This window comes from Falco naumanni, chromosome 3 (genome assembly GCF_017639655.2).
Source record: "Falco naumanni isolate bFalNau1 chromosome 3, bFalNau1.pat, whole genome shotgun sequence".
NCBI lineage: Eukaryota > Metazoa > Chordata > Aves > Falconiformes > Falconidae > Falco > Falco naumanni.
Genome location: NC_054056.1, coordinates 58,499,567 through 58,513,981, shown reverse-complemented (window position 1 = coordinate 58,513,981; position 14,415 = coordinate 58,499,567). Strand labels below are relative to the sequence as shown.

General features: G+C 36.6%; 1 long non-coding RNA gene across 1 annotated transcript in view; it reads left to right on the top strand.

Moving 5' to 3' along the window:
- The window catches only part of LOC121085401, a 99,668-nt gene extending 89,352 nt beyond the window's left edge, over nucleotides 1-10,316 (top strand). The window contains exon 7 of the long non-coding RNA XR_005827041.1: nucleotides 9,509-10,316. This is a non-coding gene — a long non-coding RNA (uncharacterized LOC121085401). The remainder of the gene's footprint in view (nucleotides 1-9,508) is intronic.
- Nucleotides 10,317-14,415: the final 4,099 nt, after the last annotated feature.

The window sequence follows — 14,415 nt, the reverse complement described above, 5'->3', positions numbered from 1 at the left end:
TCAACCTCTCTTCCTTGTAGGAAAGAACATGGGACAAGAGAAGGATTCCACCCCCCACCCCCACCCCCCGAAAAGTTCAGACAATTCTCTTGAGCACTCCATGTCAATTTTCAAACATCCTCTATGCAGTTTGGGGTTGTAATATTACAAATGTATGCGTGTATGCAGGGGGAAAATATCGGAAGAGTATTTGTGATACAGGAAAATGCACAGCAGTAAACACATAAAAGCCTCTAGCTGAATTGTGTAAATAGCACTATTGCATATGGATGTATGTTCTTTGGAGTGCAATGCTTATCAGATTTGCAATGGGTTTAAGATATCAAATAATTGCATAGCAGTCATGAGTATGCTATATTCTTCTGAATAGAAGGAGGTTACAGGGGCATGTATAAAGTGCTACTACGGAGCAAAGGACTAATGGGTTTTGTCAAGGCAATGCTACATCAGCATTTTTGTTCATAAAACTGCATTATTAAAAAGGTGTTTGGTTTTTTTATAGTCTAAAACAACCTTGCTACAGTGGGCTGAATACCATAATGTTTTTCGACATTATAAATTACCTCATGCAGAGCTCTGTTCTGGGATGGCAAAATTACTTCTGGTTTCTAAGCTATTATATTTGAAGGTAGTTCTTCTCTCCATAATAACACCACAGTGTGCATGTAAACATGTCTTCAAGGAGGAGCTTCATAAAAAAGAAAATACTAGCCAACCACTGGGAATGACTGAAAATACGAGTTTTCAGGAATAATTCTGGGATATTATTATTTTTTTTTAAGATAGCATAGTAAAATTAATATGGGGGTGCAGAACAACTTGATGGAAACCTACTTAATGAAGGAAATTTGGGTATCACGGTGGTGAGTTAACCTGATGCTAGCCGAATCTATGTGTAAAATAAAAATTTGGGGAAACACTACATTGAGAGAGAGAGACAATTCCTCATATTAAAAATGATGACCCCCTTATCTAAGCAATAGAAAGACAACAGAAGAAATAACCAAAGAGTTTAAGTGTACTCCAAAAGACAGTGAGCCTCTGTAGAAGAGATGTGAAGGATCAATAATTCAGATAGGAATGTTTCTGCTTTTTAAGGTAGAAATAAAGGAGAAATCACAGAGGTTGCAGTCACAATACTTGTTCATTTAAAAGATAAAATAGAATAAAAAAATCAGTAGAACCTACCCTTCTATCCAAGCCAAACTGTTTAGTAAATCAAAACAAGGGGCACTGTTTTTAATGCATTTTTGGTCAAAAATCTCACACAAAATAGTGGAACATAGGCAGTTGCCTATATAAAACTAGAATATATCTTTGGCAAATATACCATCTCCTTTACTATATTTCTGTCAACTATCATACAAAATCAAAGGCATTTCAGTCTCCAGCAGAGCATGTTTCAATGGTGCATTGCTGCTAGAGCCTTTTTGGAAAAAAATCCACATGGCATTTTCTGTTTATTACTTGTTGGTTACAGAATAAAGGAAGGAAAGAGGCAAAATATGATAAATAAAATATTTAGGAAACTAATGCAACAATTGTGAAATCAGGATTTTCTTGATGTGGTTATAGTTGCTTTCAGAAAAATGGAATACTTTTAATTGTTTAATTAAACCTATAGATAAATAAAACGTTAACAAACCCCTTGTAGACATAACTTTTATGCAAGTTTGTTGGTCATAGTGTGAAGCTTGTGTGTGAAAGGTTAACACAGGATCTTGCTGTGGATTCTTTCTTTTGATGTTTTTGTCATTACGGTGTGAGGAGGAGGGGAAGACTCTCACAAGAAAGCTGCCACAAATGGTAACAACACACTTACTGCTTTATTTCTTAATCTAAATCAGAAGATGGAGAGTTTCCATTTCTTCCTTAATTTTTCTTCATTTCTTTAAGTCCAGGGTTACCTAAACATAACTCACTTAGCAGTACTTCTTCCTTAGAATATTTATCATTTTTATTGTTAGGTAGTGGGTCAAGAAAAAATAACTTTTTCTACCAAATAACAATATCCAAATCTGTTCTGAAAAGCAAGAACACAACGGCTCATTTTCTAACAGTTTTTTGCCTATTTAATTTATTGTATTATCATTTACTATTCTTGAGAAAGATGAGGAAATGTCACAACATTCATCAATTTCTCTTTGACTTCACAAGCCCACTACTTTTCACTGAAGGCTTCATCATGTTTTTACTCACTTTGAAGATGTTATTTTCTAAAGCAAACTTTCCCTCAGGTGGGAAGCTATCTGCCATTCAACATAATTTTGCTCTCTACTAAGTATTTATGAAATTGAAATGGAGCCATTCTGTGTTGCAAACATTTCACAACTGTATTGCTTCTTTGGCTTAAAGTTCTAACACTGCAATTATTTTCTGCAGATTGATATTTCAGTACTTGGTGATAATAAACAAATTAGTTGAGAACTCAGCCTGGATACAATTTCAAGACAAATATAACTTGGTGATTTTAATTTGAAAAGCATTGACAGTTATGTTGCTTCCTTACTTTTAGGTGGCTACGTTCAACATATTCTTAAATGAAACAAAAAAAAAAGGAATAAAAAAAAGGCAGGCAGGAAAAATGGTTAAGTATAAATGAATAAACCAATAAACCAATATAATAATAATAGTAATAATAATAGTAATAATAACAATAATAGGTCTCTAGTTAGACAGATTTCAAAGCCCTGCATTTGTATTTTAGCATTAATTTAACACTGGATATGTTGTGTGAGAATGCAATACTGACAGGATGTTTTTTATTCACAATCATGTAACAAATGTACAAAATTTTAACTAGTTTTTATCTTTGATGCCCCCACCCCACCCCCACCCCACCCCCCTTCCCCTTTATCTTTTTGCATGTTTGCCTGGTTGGGAACCAACAAGGTGTGGAAGAGAAGAGAAAGGAATACATTCATTGTGAGCTTTCTAAACAGATTTTTTCTTAGATTGCTCAATATATTGTGGATCATCTGTGGCCCATGCACTACAAATGGGGTAACACTAGTATAGGGAGTAGTAAGAATTGCATCAGAAATGTTTTGAGGAAAGGAAAAAACAGCTGGAGTCTCTTGGAAGCCTTGGAGAGTCAGAACTGTTTGGTTAAATCTAAAACAACAAACTAAAAAAAGAAGACAGATGATGTAGTTAAAAGGTAAGTTAAGAGAAGAGAATGTGTAGAAAGACCATGTTAGCAACAAGGTCATAATTCCTGCTGTTTTCACAAGAGATAAAGGCTATGAAAATATTTGTGTCTGATCCAGCTGCCAGTCTGAACAGCTTGTAAGCACTGAGGTGGGAAACAGGATACAAATCTTCAGGAAAGGAGGAGCTGAATGAGCCCTGCATTGCTGGCAAAAACAGTGTGCAAGCGCATTGTCCAAGGAGATCTCAGAGCTGGAGGTGGTTTGTGCATCCTAAGAGCCATCACCAGATGTGAGTGCAGGGTCCATGTGTGAAAATAAATGCTCTGATATTGCCTGTGTTAAGATTGTTTCACTGTTTATGGGAGGTCAGAGTAAGCAATAACCAGTCAAAAGCCATTGATTATAATTGGAAATGCTTCTTACCCTTATTTGCATCCTAGAATAGAGACCTTGTTTTGCCTTTCTCCTGTTACTACTGTCTGATTTTCAAACTGGAAGTAAAAAAGTTTTTGTCACAAGTGCTCTCAAGAACAATCTTGTCTAGGTGGTAGTCTGATTCAAAAAAGAAGCAAAGAACAAAAGCTTTGTCTGTTCTGAGAAAAAAAAAGTAGGTTTGCACTGCCAGCATTACTGCTGTAGATGAGACTCAAGGTCCCCATGGCTGCAGAGCATGTTTCAAAGAGATGTTAAACATCACTAGCTCATTTCATTCCAGCTCTCTGAAACACGGTATTCATCTAGAAGTCATGGCTATTTGGCTGAAAAGTAAGACAACTCTTACATTTAAAAGCATTTGCTGTAAGCCAGCTGAAGCCAGCACCAGCGCATAGAAGGCTGGTCTGCTGTAGTGATCGTCTGTTTGAACTCAGGCACTGGAAGAGATGGACCTTTGGACATACCTGTCACTGGCAGTGGTGGCTAACAGTGGGAATGAATCACCTCTGCCCTAGTAGAGTCCCAGCATTTAATTATAGTAGAAACAAAGTAGCTGAGAACTCATCCTGGATACAATTTCAAGACAAATACAACTCTTTTGTGACTGAAAATGTGAAGCATGGAATCTGTGAAATGCAACTCTTTCAGGAACTTAGTGAGGCCACTGCAAAGATTGGAAGAACAGTGAGGCTTTTTCTGTGTCCTCTAAAATATGGGAAATAGATATAATATATTCTTTTGGTAATTAATCTTTTAAATATCTGTATTAACAATGATATAATTATAGCAATAAAAAATGTTCAGTTCTGACAACCTTCTTTGTGAACAGCTTGTTGTCTGCTTTGATATATAACTCTAGGGATGAAAGCACTTTCCAGAGCAAAAAACCACCATTATAGCAACAATAAAAAGGAACTTGAAGATTGTGACATTCTATATGACATTTTCATCATAATATGATATTAAATCCCGTAACTACATACATGTAATTATTATAGACTATATGACTTCTTTATTTCACAGTAACAGTATAATTGCACAGTCATAAACAAACTTTCAGGGAAGGCTCGTCTGCTGCCATCTGAAGTGGTGGTTTGCTGGGGCATAGAGCCAGCCTAGCTGCTAACTGGCCCTACAAGATGAAGTTGCAGCCTTCTTCCTCCTCCCTTTTCACCTGTACTTTACAATTCTGGCTCTCACCTTTCTTCCCAGAGGGAGCTGCTTCAGTCTCTGCCCAGACAGGAATCTAGGCTTGTTTTTCCACTGGGTGAGTTGCTAAGAGGGCAGGAGCTGGCTGCTAGCCCAGCTCAGGACATTTTTTCTCCTTACCTCTTCAAAGCAGGCACAGGGAACCAGTCCCAGTGTATGCTTGCTTGCAGATTGGTGAGAACAGGTATGTAGGTCCACAAGAAACTATAGCTATCTAAAGCTTCTTCTTTTCTAGGGAGTGAAAGGACATGAACATATGAAGCTCAAGGATTACTTTCCAATTCAAGACATAAGACTTACAGAGCTCCCCTAAAATATTTAGATCTTTGAACACAGAGATCTCAAAGATACAAAATTTCCTTATCAGCCTTTTTTTTTCTTGTGCAGTGGCTAGGATGAACCAGAAGAGCTATACTTTGATTGCTCCCATGTATGGCATTAGCAGGGTCCAAATTACAGAGAAGCTTTCAAGATAATATCAGTTTCTTAGTTATTATTATCCTGGTAATTTGATACATGTATATTTAAACAAAAATTCATATTTTCCCTTTTTATATCAGGTTTACAATTACCAAAATTCTGAATTATAACTCCACAAAATTACGTTTGAGGGATTGACATTATGGGGAACTGATGGACAGGTGAAGAGCTGCTATACTGCTGAGGAACTCTGCATCCCCAAGTCACATTGAATTCATATCATATAATATAATTTACATTATATTGAATTATTTTAATCCATACATGTATACTCTATAGTTTAATTTACATTATTTTAGATTTTTATATAATATAATTTAGGTTATACTAAAATTACATTAAAATTATAAGAGTATGGTACAATGGCAGCTCTTCAGAGCTCAGAATGTGCTGCATTATCAACAGAGTTTTAGTTTTAATTAATATTTATAAAGGTGTTTGGGCACAATGAACTTCAATGCAGTTGCAAATGCACTTGAGAGCATCAATTTTAGGGTAATTTTATTATGGGTTAAATGCTAACATCTCTACCAACTGTTAAGAGAACCTTGCTCAGTAACTAGTACATTTACTGTATGGCTCACTAGTATTTCCAGAAGCTGGGCTGAAAGCAGGCAAGAATGGCAGAATCCGACCTAACCTTTCAAAACTGGCACACGATGCTTGAAATACAGAATGGAAAGTGAACTCATAAGTTTCACTCAGTTTCAGTCAAAATGCTTAATAAGGGATATCCTCTGAAAGCAGAAGGAAATGTGGCATCCTTATAAAACAGCTTTCTGGGGATCTTTTGAAAGCAGCAAGTTTAATTGCAAGAGGTCATTCATTCTTTACACCCCCATCTCCCAGCGTGATACGAAGAGGGGAGGTACAACTCCAGATGCATCAAAAGAGGGATCACAGTGTATGTAGATATACTTAAGCTCAGTGTGATTGAGCTAATTTGGATAACCATTGAGTTCAGACATCTGTGTCAGCCACTTGAGTCCATGCTGGCATCTCCAGTGGCTAAGGAGGTTGGGAGGCTGTGTTGGAAGTGGTTTGCAGCTATAATATGAGCCAGTTCAATTAAAGCCTGTAAAATCGCACATCCTGTTGTGGTGCACAGCTAGCCAGGGACACAGGCAGCTGAGACCTGAAAGGGGTTGGGTGGCAAGAACTGGATTTGTATGTGCATACATTGTGCCCAGAGACTGGACCAAAGTCTTGTCAAGAAAAACAAATATTTGATAAAACATAAAAGACAGCTTTTCTGAGTACAGAAAAAATATTTTGAATGTGAATAGTCTATGTTGCAATTGCTCATTTCTGCTCTTTCTGCCCTGGTTTTCAGTCAATAAAATCCTTAATGAGGAAGTATTTAACAATACCGAGTCTTTTTAATGAGAATCTCATTTGCCCGTGTATCAGAAAGCTGCCTTAATAGTGTGACTGAGATTACTTTATCTAATTTACCCTTTATAGACATTCCTTTCATTCATGGTAGGACTGAAAAAATTCTGAATGTAATTTGACTCCATTGTTCATAACACTCAGTTCTTTGATGGAGGCATGGATATACCCAGGAATATCAAGTGATTCATTGGAAATGTAAACTCAGACTTAATTAGGTAGAGATGCATTATAGAACTGTGTCTACTTTAGAACCTGCAAAGATCTTTTTAGTCTGTCCTTTCCTGCCAAGTTTGAGTATAGTATCTCTGATAATATCACTTAAAATAAACCTTGTAAAGAGTAATATTTTTATGGTTAATACTGTTATAAACCTGAGTGCAAAGGCTCAATGATAAGTTAAAATGTCTTTGAAAGGAGAGAAAAAAATTACTATTCATTAACTGTTTCTAATTTTGTAGGAAGATTTTGCTTCAGTGAATGTATTTATCTAATACAAACTTCATGCAATCATAGCTAGAGGACAGAACACTTCTACATGCTATATGGAATCTCTACAAATGAGCACTCCTGAAATTCGAGTCACGTTTTGCTGTTTTTGTCATTTACCACTAATTCATGGAAGCAGTATATGACATCAGCTTACAAGCTATACTGTTAAGGATGGGAGGTAGTAGAGTTTTCACTGACACTTGTTTAAAACACTTACTATCTGATGGATAAGCACATTGTAAAATATGATTCTGTGTCTTTAGAGTGCCTAAGGGAAATACTATTTAAACAGCTGATAACCACCAAAATGGAAAGTCTAGTAGTCAGTCAGACAAATACACATTCCTCTTCCCACTGCCTTCATCCTGCTGTATCTTTCAGGAAGATGATAACTATTCTGTAACTGGACTTTACTATTTTGGATAGTGAGAATATGAGTCAAAAGAGGTTGTAGAGAAAAAGTTAGGACCTTGCAGGAGTTAAAGCAGTGGTAATTGCAGGGCTTAAAATAGTGGTAATTTTTAGCTGCACAAAATAATTTCATCTTTCTCTACAGAATATTATACCTTGTATAAGAATAAATTAATAGGGTTTTTTTGCTATAAGAGCCTGAGTACACCCTCTTCCTCAGTGGCTCTGGGCCTAATTGAGCGTAACGGTTACACATGACAACCAGCAGGAAATCTCTCAGCTACTTCAGGAGCTTAGTGCCCTATGGGGAGGACAATGGGTCATGTTGCTGTTGAGAAGCCAACAGAAACAATGGCCTCCTCCTTCAAGCATAGTCTAAAATGTGAACGTGAGGTGTTTTGCTGCTTGCTTTCTTGTCTGATTGAAAGAAATCTGAGGGGAGTTCAGTTACAAAGTCTAGTTCATGGCTAGAAAAGTCAGAGCTTTCTGACTGAGACAGCTTTTAGGAACAAAGTGCATTCCTCAAAATACCTTTTCCCATCCATTTTTAGTACAAAACTTCCCTCCTGTCTGATTGAGCTCTCAGGCTTCTGAAATAAATCATCACCAATGCTAAAGAACTTAAGTGTGTGTGCACAGTAAGCCTGTCTTTATCTTAAAAGCTGCTTGTAGTGCCAGCCCCTGTGATGAACCACCTTGGCTTCACCATCCATCAGCCTTCATCACAGCTCCAGTCCACTGGACTACTAAAGCTATCAGCTTTGCAAGAGGTAATTGCTAGAAACTATGATCCGCTGGATGTTACATTTGAAAGTTGATCCCAAATGATAAGTTGCACTGTTATTTTGAGGTTAATGCCTTTAAACAAAAATGCACTTCATTCAGGCTATCCCTCAGGAACATTTTCAAAACTAGATTTTGCTCAAAAATTTTAGCTTCATCGGGTGAAGTCTAGCAGAAAAGGAAGGAAATATTTGTGTTTGGAGAGAAAAGCTGATATTTAGATATTATTGAAGGATACTGCTAGGATCTCAACAAAACTCAGTAAAAGATCAAGAACAATCAATAGAAGTTTTTTTGAGGACTCAGATTGGTTTTTTAACCTTTATAAAAGTAAATATTGTGATCACTTTGAAAAAGACCAATTTTCTAGGATGACCAAAATGATTGCAGAAATTATTACTGTGTTTTGTTTTATATTACAATATTAAGCTAGTGTTTCTGTAATATCATGGTAAAATTTCTTCCACCAGTTTCAAAATGTCATTAAATTTGTTTCATAAAGCATTTGGAAGTGCAGAAAAATCAACGCAACGACACTCATGGGGCTTTGAAACACACATTTGTGGTATTTGTCACACAAGCTGCTTCAGTATGACTTAGTGAAAACATAGTATTAGTTGTTCAATCCCCATCAGCAGAAGGCCTGCTGCTGACAGACCAGAATCAAACATCCTGGGCTCCCTTCATGTCTCAGCCTTGATCTCATTATGTCAAAGAACTAAAAAGCAATGTACGACCAAGTCTAGCCCCAAAGCTGCTTTACTTCTAAAGATGTAAATTTCTGCAGGCATGCTATATCTCCCAAGGGACCTGAAGACACTACTTCCCCCCCCATTTTTCTATTCTGATGTTAATTTAGTTGTATTCAGTTTTCCTAGCAAGTATCTCTGTCAGAGAATAGTCCCAGAGGGAACAGCAAAAACAAATGAGATTGACAGGATTAGAAACAACAAGTTCTGTTACTTTGTCTTCTGCAGAAGAACAACATTTTCATGACAGCCTTCATCATAATATCTGTTATAGAAAGTGATAAAAGATATTTTCACCATATCCTTTCTCGTTTTTGGTAAAGACTCTTTCCTGAAAGATTATGAGTTACTTCCACAGAATACTTCTGAATTAAACAAAAAGTTAAATTTGTTTTACTCTTGCAGGAAAACCTTGGAAAAGTCACCACCTTGTTAACTCCAAAACCGAGAGATGAATTTAGAAGCTTTGACAGAAAATCCAAAGCTGTAAATGGAAAGCAGAAAGAGTGCCTGTTTCCAAAGATGGAAGAGTCTGAAGTTGAAATGTCATGGCTTGACATTTGGAAAAAAAAAAAATGTTTTTTCATGTAGAGTCCATCAAGTGAAAAAAAGGAGACAGTTTTCTGAAGAGAATTAACCATTCTGACAAAAACATTTTCCAAATTTTTTTTTTTTGGTCTGGTTCCAGTCAAAACTGGAGTGAAAGTCTTCCTGCATTATACAATCATAGTGCAAATAGCAGGAGGCAAAGTACATGGAATCTGTTAGTAATGGAGAATCAAATCACATTTCTCTTTTCAGACATATTTGCACATGGTAAAATGAAAAAATATTCAGGTCACAAAGTAGTTATTTGGGAGATAGTCTGTTCACCAGAAATTAGTTGCAATAGTATCAATTAAAGTATGTTTACCAGCTTTTCTGCATTTTTCTGCCATTAATGAAGTTGTTGATTGTAGAAATAGACAGTTGCTTCTTAAAAAAAAAGTAAATGTATGACATCATACAGGTTTCTCTTGTTTTAACTGATGTTGTATGGAAAGGTTAATTTCATCTTTATGTAATTAATAAATAAATCATAAAAATGGGTTTAAAGATTTTCTTACATCTGCCAATGTAGTTAGTTCATATTTGTGATGACTGTAACCATCTCTGTCACATTGCTATAAGCAAAGGTCTTGTTGCCTCCATCAGCTGAAGTATATACACACAGAAATTACCAGATGATACTGGTAGTTGACCTGTGGGGTCATTATTTCTCTTCTAGTGTCCCAATGTATATCTTGGTCATGTTGTCTATCCAAGCTACTTGAAGACTAGTTCCTGGCTAACCCAGCTTGTGCTGCTTTGCTTTCCCAGTTTTGCACATGAATGCTGGATGCCTAAAACAACCTGTATCCATCAAGACACCAAATATGCGGGACAGTGTTTCAGTGCTTGTTGACAGGGATGAAGACAGTTTGGAAGCTACCTCATCTTCACAGTCACTGAAATAAAAAGCAAGAGAAACGGAGTGTATTTAGAAATATGTACCCTTTCTCTCCAAACCCCCTTCAGGAAAGAATAAAATTTCTTCACATTCTCATATTTAAAAGAAAAGTACTGATTGCAATTTGGAGAAATTTTCAGTTGAAGCATTTTCTTAATTTGAACTTTTTTTTGTTCAAATTCTATTTAAACTATTGATTTTGAACTATTTATTCTATATAAAAGTCTATTTAGGTCTTACGTGCATTTTTTGTCTTTAATTGTAGTAAACAATGTAAATGCTTTTTTAAATAAGAAAAGGAAAAAAAAAAATATCAGAAGTCAGGCACACCCATCTTCCATGAAAGATTAGATAATTTCCTGGTGGCTGGAGTATTCATTCAGCATTTTGGAGGGGTGAACGTTGGTCATTGGTTCAACTCTTTTTGTGTTATTCCATGTTAATATAAAATTGAAAAGGTCCTGCAAGATGACCAAGGATGACTGCAATAACCATTTGGGTATTTGTTGTTTTGATGAGGGAAGACCTCTTTCCAGGTTACACTGAACTTCCCTGTCTTTCCTGCACAGCTTTCCTAAGGTTAAACTTTTGTTCTGATAGAAACCAAACTTTTTAGAAATCATTCTAGGTTTTGTGGGGTAAGAACTCTTTTTCTACTTATCTATAGTTACTGTATTCTCAATAACAGTATGTTATCGTGTGTATCTTGTTCATAGTGGGTTATAACAGTACCAACTTTGTTGACAGAATAGCCCCCTTTTATTAAAGTTTAATTGGCCTGATGACCCTCTGCTTCACAAATTGTATTTCATACCTATATGATGAGGGTTAGGATGCTGACAATGGTTTCTGTGAGAGGGGAAACTGGATTTAATCGTGTACCTTACACAAAATGTGGCATTTGCAGGATGGCTGGAGAACTCTGAGGTCAAGAATGGTCAGTGGCATGTCAAAAGTATGTTTTTCAAAAGAATATCATGCTTTGCCTCTCCAAAATACTGGGCACCAGCTATTAGCACACGTTTCTGAAGAAAACTATGTAATTTCACAGAAACAAATAAAATCCTACACGGCTTACATGATTCTACAGCACACATGAATAATTGATTCATGAATCAGCATTGTGCTTTTTGGCACTTTCCCCCTTGATTTTGGAATTGTTGCACTGCAACTATTTATGTATGGAAAAAATAAAGCTGACATTATTTTGTAAAGGACCACGTGTCTTTCTCCTGCATACCCCCTTTCAAGTGCAGCCTGAGTTGCCACATGCCCAAGGGGGTAAGTCAGTGAAACCCCTCTGGACAGCTACTGCAGAGATGCAAATGCATAAGAGCTCTGCAACACATTTATTGAACTCAGTTTTGAACACAAAAGGGTTCAACTTCATCACAAATGCAGGGGATGATGGACACAGTTATCAAATTCTTGTCACTCACATTACAAATGACATCACAGGAGTGCTGCAGTGTTGGGACTTTAGCTTCCCTATGCATTTCTTTTCATGCTTATCTCAGGCTGCCACATGCCTGTCACCTTGACTTTGAGATAGTTAAGGGAATACCCACTCATGACTACGCACAGGCACAATAATCTACCTTTTCTGGTGTATTTCCTGATATGTTGTTGTGCTAAACTTAATGCTTGCATTTGCATTCACTGCATTTAGTCCAAGAGTAAGACAAGGATTAGAAGATTTTACCAAGGGTTATCAAGTTCTGGTGCAGATGGAGACGCCGTTGTCCTCAAGGTAAGAGCCAATGTTTTTGCTGTTGTTGAGCAGTGATTGTACAGTACAAACATTTCTTTTTCCCACTCTGCCCCTCCAAAATGAGTTAGCTGGGGCTGCACAAGAAGGTGGGAGGCAACAGAGCTAGGGCAGCTGACCCCAACTGATCAAAGGGATGTCCCAATCTATATGTTGTTGTGCTCAGCAATAAAAGCTGGGGGAGGAGGAGGAAGGAGGAGGCAGGGGGATGTTTGCAGCTATGACATTTGTTTTCCCAAGTAACTATTATATTTGATTGAAGCCCTACTTTCCTGTAAATGCCTGCCAATGGGAAGTAGTGAAAGAATTCCCTACATTACATTGCTTATATGCACAGCTTTCCCTTCACTTATTAAACCGTCTTATTTTGACTCATGAGTTTTCTCACTTTTGCCCTCTGATTATCTCCCCCATCCCTCTGCACAGGAATGAGGGCTGCTGGTGGGGGGGTTGTTGTTACAGTACTGTTATTTGCTACGGTATTGTTATTATGAAGTATATAAAGTTGTTAGTGTCTGTTATTGTATCCCAAACTTATAAGTTGTTGAGGCTGCCTTAAGCCTTTACAAAAAATTCAATAGGTCTTTGAAAACTGTGATCTGTCCTCCACGTTATACTGCACATTTTTTTTTTAAACTAGAAAAACACATAAAACTGAAAACAAACACATGGAATTGTTCTTCTATCCATTCCAAAATGATAATAGAATTGACGGTATTGTTTATATCCAGCCACTCAAGTGAAGATTTTATTCTAGTAATATTGGTCTTTGCTCTTGTGGTTGTAATATGCTCTGCATGAACACAAGTAGCTCTGAGGCCAGTTCAAGAATTCTGAATGGTGTTGTTTTAGCACCTCTGCTGTCCTTGACAGATAAATCATACAGCTGTGATAATAACCATCATTTGAACACAGCAACCAAGTCTGGCTGGACTCCTTTGTGTATTCAGTAGAGTTTCCCAGACTGCACATAATTGAAAGAGTCTGTACAGTTGCAGTAGATTGGTTGATATGAACATACAGAAAATGTTGTGTTTCATATGCTTTCCATATGGGATATAACATTTGAATATATAGTTTGGGGTCATATGGTCTCTGGACCTGGCTAGTGACTCTGCTGGTTGATGGCTTAAGATGTCACAGACAACTGTCACTCAAGAATTTTTGTTGGGCCTTGATTCACTGAAGTTCTTACATACTTTCATGTTGAGCAGCACCACTTACAATGAGATAAAGCCACATCAAAGCAGATGATACATTAATTATTTGCATTCTTCTAAGTTTCAAAGGACATATCTAAAGCTCAAGCTCTTTGTATGCTAGCCATTTATTTAAAATATAATGTGACTGTTCTAGTTGTAAAATAATTTTTTTTTGGACCACTAGTTAGCAATTTTTATGAGGTCTTTCATGTACACAATGTGAATTTGCAACTTTAAAAATTGTAATTGAAAGAAAATATTGTTCATTCCCCTAGCTTTGAAACTTTCTGACAGAAACTTCTTCACATCTTCCCCCCCTCCAGTTATTTTTTGTTTTAATCCATCTGAAATTTTTGGTGTTAGGTATTACTCACAAATAGCTGCCACACAAAAAAATCTTCACTTTTAGCAGTATATAAACCTATTTAATTCCCTTATTCATATCTTTTATATTTGTTTTAATATAAAAAATGAGCAACTAACAAAAGCAAAATAGCAAAAATAATAACAAAAAATGAAGAAATGTAGTTCCTTTTATGAGACCTTTGATAAACTGTTAATTTGGTTAACTGTTAAATGACATCCAGAACTGACCTCAATCCAAATACCTTGTTCTGGAATTAGTGAGAAGTAGAGGAGAGTTCAATAATCCTGAACTAATAAGTCTTGTCTCTCAGTAAGTCCTGATTGGTCTCTGTCATGTTACAGAAAATGGTCAGAGAAATTACCAGCGATTGCAGTCTGAGGAGAAACATGTCAGGGAATTTGAGACCAAGTCTACCTAACACATTTCACTTTGCACCCTGCTGTGATCCAGCACGTTTGAGGATGAAGTGTATTTTATCTGCTTCAT